The sequence below is a fragment of the Heliangelus exortis genome, chromosome 11 (genome assembly GCF_036169615.1).
Source record: "Heliangelus exortis chromosome 11, bHelExo1.hap1, whole genome shotgun sequence".
In the NCBI taxonomy this organism is placed as follows: domain Eukaryota; kingdom Metazoa; phylum Chordata; class Aves; order Apodiformes; family Trochilidae; genus Heliangelus; species Heliangelus exortis.
Window position 1 is genome coordinate 13,118,657 of NC_092432.1, and position 5,772 is coordinate 13,124,428.

Below are 5,772 nucleotides of genomic sequence, written 5' to 3' on the forward strand. Positions count from 1 at the left end.
AGAGCTGTGTGTTAACCTGACACAACCACCCAGCACAGTCTCTGTGCCTGTTTCGTTCTTTCTGTGCAACACAATGTCTAAAGAGAGGGGAAACACAGACAGGCCTTTCAAGCAAACCCAGCAGGACCAGCAGGGATGTCACAGCTGGGTTTAGTGCTGCAAGGGAAAATCGTATCCACAGCTGTATCTGCCAGCATTATCACATCAGCTTCAATACCATCAAAAGGCAGAACTAGCTCCCAGCACCACTGGATCACCTGTGTCAATGGCACATCTCTTCTTCCTCCATTGGACTGAGCAGGTAAGTTGCTGACTATAAATAACAAAGTACGACGGGTACCTTGCTACACTTTGTGTGGAGAGCTTACCACAGCTCAGCATGGGCTCCTCTGTGTGTTTATCTTATGCTACAGGTATCTGGTGCTGCATCCCACTTAGCCCCAAAAAACAAACAAAAAACACTAGGAAGAATGCAAGGTATTGCAGTGTGAATTTATTACAGGGTCACACAAGACTGGATTCATCATGTACTAGAACCTGGCATGGGACAGGAAATCATCAGAAACCAAGAGCTGCAATGTCCCTTGTCAGACACCTCTATCAGAGACAAACTTGTAAGAAACTAATCAAAGTGAAGAGCATAAAACCGTATTCTCTGCTCCTTCCTCACGTGTGAAACTGAAAACAAGGAGCATCAGACTACTTATTTTAAAACCAAGAATAAAAGATATTACTCTTGTTAAAAAGACTGTAAAACGAACAGTCAAAAATTCAGAGCTAATTCGGCCATCAGGACACTTGACAAAGCATGCAGAAGCAAAAAAAACCAAGGACCCACCCCACATAATTAAAGCAACCAGTTAGGAAACTTAGACATCATCAACTAGCCTGAGATCCTTCCATAAAACACAATAGCTTGTGGAAACATAAAGCTACATAAAGAATGATAAGGTGCGCTTAATACGGAAGAAAAACAATGAAGTAGGGGAGAGAAAAAACCAAAGAGCCACTAAGGCCAGACTTTCTGCTCTTCAGCTTGTCTTCTCCTTTTCTACAATTAACCTACTGCCATGACTTATAATAGCTGTTCTTCTTGGAATTCTGAAAAAAAATTCTCTTGGGTATGATTTTTACATTAATAATCATTATTATATTCACACCTTCTGGTTTTTTTAGTTTGAAAATATCAGAGCTTCATATCTTTCTTCCACTAGCTATTAAATGTCAAGACGCTCTATTCAGCCTTTCTGGTGAAGCTGAGAAGTAATATACAATAAAATATATTAGTGCTTTAGAAAACACTCACAAGACGCATGAGTATTAGAATATCATTCCAAAAAATTAATAGAAAAGAAATAAAGAACAAGGGAATATCATTCCTGACAACTTAGGGAAATGAAGGGAGCCCAGTATCTCAGAGAGACCAATTAAGTTTTGTACATCCTCCCACTTAAAAGTGAACGCCAGAACACGACTCACATGAATTGTTTGTTATAGTGTGTGAAGTACTCAAAACCCGACATCCTATTTTCTCTAGTTCTTTTAGGATAAGGTGCTTTGTGGTGAGGCTCAGAGGTAAGAAACAATAAAATATATTAGTGCTTTCAAAAACATGCCAGGGAAAAAAGGAATATCGTTCCTGACGACTGCATTCTGATGTGGGGCCTGTTGCAGGCATCAGGTTTAAATCTGCTGCTGTGCAAAATGTGCCTTGGGAAGCCAGGATGTCGAAGACACTGCTTAACTCTTAACATCTGAAAACACTCCAGAGCCAAAGGAAAATGGGAATACTATCCTGAAAAGTATTTTCTTATGTCAGAGTCTTTTCAGCCATCTATTCACTGTAATTTTGCCTCCTTGCAATGCATGACTTAGGAAGCAGAAGGTAGCTGGGATCTCAAAGACACTGTTTAACTCCTGTCACATTCTCCCAGGTAGAAGATAAAACTAGAAAAGTACTCAGCCCAATTGTTTTATAGTTTGAAAGTGTCAGAGCTTGCTTCTTTCACATGTTATTTACGGGTGAGATATTTTATTCAGCGTTTTTGGTGAATCTGAGAGTTAAAATACAAGAAAATATCTCAGTGCATTAAAAAGTACTCCAGGGACAAAAAGAATAAGGCAGTATAATTTCTGAAAACTGGTTTCTGATGTGGGAGCTGTTTCAGCCATGTGTTTCTATTAGTTTTGAGCTGCTGAATATTTTATAATTATATATAATATTTTTTATTGTGAATATTTTTCTTTCTCTTTAGCATGGGACGATGTTACAATAGTTCAGCAGTTTCAAAAAAGCATCAGATTGAAAACAAATAGATGGCTGAAACAGCTCCCACATCTGAATACAGTTGTCAGGAATGATATTCCTTTACACTTTTTGTCCCTGGAATGCTTCAAAACACTAAGATATTCTATTGTATTTTATCTGTCAACGTCACCAAAAATTCTAACCTAATTAGGTGGCCGAAACAGCTCCCCAATCAGAATGCAGTTGTCAGGAACGATATTCCCTTATTCCTTTTTCCCCGGAGTGTTTTCAAAAGCACTAGTATATTTTTATTGTATATTACTTCTCATCCTCACCAGAAATGCTGAATAGAGCGTTTTGACATTAAATAGCAAGTGGAAGAAAGATATCAAGCTCTGAAATTTTCAAACTATAAAACAGTTAGTGTGAATATACTTGAAAGCATTCTCTTTTACATTGAAGTTTGCTACAAGAGTTAAGCAGTGTCTTGTTTATACTGGCCTCATTTCACTTCTTAAGGCACATTTTGCACAGCAGCAGTTCTAAGATAAATAGATGACTGAAGCAGCTACTGAGTCAGAATGCAGTGCTAGGCTGTCTATCCCACCTTTACCTGGTTGCAAAGGTAGCACCACCACATGTCAGCTCATGGCGTGTCCCAGTTTACTTGCAGCGGTCTGATAGGAGGACACTTTCTCCTAATGGTGGAAAACCAGGGTGCAGGCAGGAGCAGAGCTTGACTTGTCTCTCATCCTGTCCAATATACCCACTATCTCCTCAGGCATTATCTCTACGCCTGCAACAAGGTCAAAGCCCAGGAAGAGGCTGTCCTGGTATTGGCAGGCCTTGCCAGCAACTTCAGGTATTGTTGCTGTGGCAGCATCAGGGTCACCCCAGAACATTCCTGAAAGCACGAGGGAATGAGATGACAGTGCACGCTGCACAAACTTCTTAGAAAGAGGGACAACCATTTCCAAAATCTCCAAACTCTGATGGACTCAGCTTGGTATGAATGGAGGGTGTGTAGTTTCCCCTAAAAAAAAAAACCCTAACAGTTCAATAAAGATTGCCATAGATAACCAGGTAGAGCCAATGCCCAGTGAACAGAGCAGAGCAGAGCAGAACAGAGCATTGATGTCACACACAAGAAAGCCAATGCCCCTTGCCCAACACCCCCAATCAACAAGCAACAATCAGACTAAAGAGGTTTAAATCACCACTTGTATCAGAGTCCTGCTTTTCGCTTCCTCTCAGATGCCCCAGAAGGACCTTCTTGAAAAGTTGCTGCAGGAAGGAGCCCCCAGCCCCACACAGAGGAGCTGCTGTTTGCTAAGAGGAACGGGAACCCGGGAGGGGCTGTGCTCACGGCAGCTTTTGTGCCCCCCGCCCCAGGAGTTTCCCACCCCCACCCCCAGGACACGGCCCCTGCCCAGCTGCAGGGCATCAGCCCGAGTGCCCGGCCCGGCTGCTCACGGCCGGGGCTGCTGCGGGGCTCTGACACGGAGGGGACTCAGCCAGGACGCTGCGTGCTCAGGGGCTGCACAGAGACGAGCTGGGCAGCAACACTTCCTCTTCTTCCTCTGCAGGGCACAACCCAGAACTGCACACAAAGCTGGAGCTCCACAGCACCGCTCAGAGGCAGACTACATGAGAATCATCAAACCACAGACAGGTTTGCTTTTTCCCCAGATGTCTCTGAGGGAAGCTGCCGCTGAACAGCCTGACCGTGACACTGCAGGGATGCAGAGTGTTCTGCATTTACCATCACCAGAGAGGTGAGAAAATGGAGCCCGAAAAACTCCCAGGATTCTGTGATGCGTTGAGCCCAGGATCACCCATCGGTCCCAGGATCAGAGCCCAGGTCCCATACAACAGATGTCACCACATGCTGTGCTTTCCAAACGCCACGTTTTATTTGGGGACCTCTTTGACCTATTGGAAGCTATGCCAGAGGCCAGGAGGCTGCACGTCCCGCTGCTCTGAGGAGACAAGGAGAGCAGCTCTGGCTCAGCTCTGCCCTGCCCAGCTGTCCCAAGCCGCCTGGGCCCACACGGTGACACGGGCCCTGCCCGGCAAGGCTGGAACCTCCTGTAGCCTCTTGGGCAGCTCGTGATGAATCCAAACAGCCTCCAAGAGGGTATCTTGTTTGGGGGTGCGCTCAGCCGCATGACTCGAGCTGCTCTAGGTCTCTGTGGGAGAGGTCAAAAACTCTGCAGACACCCTGGTGACCTCCTGGAAGTGACAGAAGAGGAATGCAGCAGCTGCTTCTCACTCTCTTGGGAAAGTTGGGATCAGCTGGGAATCTCCGGCTGCTGAGGCAATTCCTCACCTGTACGTGGGCTGTAAGAACTCAGCACCAGCTGATGATGCCCGTGACACTGAGCAGGACTGCTGTGAGGAGCAAGCGTTCATCCTCATCCTCAGGTGTGACCAGGGCTGTCCCCGTGGAGGTGTGCTTGCTGACGAGGCTCATCATTCCAGGTGGAATGCCCTCCATTTTACACTCTGCCTTCTTCCTGCAGCTGCCAAAAAAATCCCTGAAGACAAAGCAGTTTTGGGGTTTATAAGAGCTCTGCTGAGTTAAACCCTGACTCCCTTCTGCCCTGTGCCTCATCGCACCACCCCCCAAAAGAAGGGTAACCTGGCTTTCCAACAAGCTGGGGCCAGGGCACTCACAGGGCTAAGCTGATGCGCAGGTAGCAGGAGAGGCCAGGACAAATGCTGTGTGCTCTGCACGCTCGGGGATCATCATCCCACCAGGACCTTCACCCCAGCACAGCCACTTCCTCCGCCTGGGATGACATTAGGGAGGTTTAACTGGGAGAGTCAGGGCACAGGAGAGTTCTGGGGGCACTCCTTTGGACTTAGACAGTCGGGCACAGCCTGGGGGTGCACATTAGGGTCTGGAGAACAGCAGCCATGACGGGGCAGTGGTGCAAGTCCCGTCAGGAAGATGGTGGCAGCAAGATTGTCCTTGACCCACCTCATCAGCGCCAGAAGCACAGTCTTCGTAAGGACCATCTCTGTCTCTGCAGCTCCGTCGCCGTCTGCAGGATGTGCAAGGTCTCACCTGCTTGGGACCTGACTGAGGCATCAGGGTCCTCATCAAAGGGCTTGACGACTGCAACAGAAAAAAAGCGAGCAGTGGTGAAAGGCTGCTGTCTGCACAGACCCTTCTATGCAAGCCCCATCCCTCTCTTTCCCTAACTAGGAGGAGCAGCTGGGACCAAGGGAGCAGCTGGAAGCTGCTGCTCAGGAATCCCAGGCTCCCAGACTGGGCTGGGCTGGAAGGGACCTTCTTAATGATCACCTAGTCCCAAGCCAACCCCCCCACCACGGGCAGGGACACCTCCCACTAGGCCGGGGAGCTCCAAGCCACAGCCAGCCTGGCCATGAACACTTCCAGGGATGGGACAGTCACAGCTTCTCCCTCCTTTCCCTGCAGCAGAGCCAGGAACGGCAGCACCCTGCCCAGGCTCTCTCCCTGCCCCACTAGCACTCCTCTGACCCTACTCACCATTCCA

General features: G+C 47.5%; 1 long non-coding RNA gene across 1 annotated transcript; it reads right to left on the reverse strand.

Annotated features, from left to right (window-relative positions):
- Positions 1-4,137: 4,137 nt before the first annotated feature.
- LOC139801290 (uncharacterized) lies at positions 4,138-5,545 on the reverse strand. The gene is made up of 2 exons (XR_011728132.1): positions 4,578-5,545; positions 4,138-4,480 (listed from the first exon to the last, which is right to left on the reverse strand). It is a non-coding gene; the product is annotated as an uncharacterized lncRNA (long non-coding RNA).
- Positions 5,546-5,772: the final 227 nt, after the last annotated feature.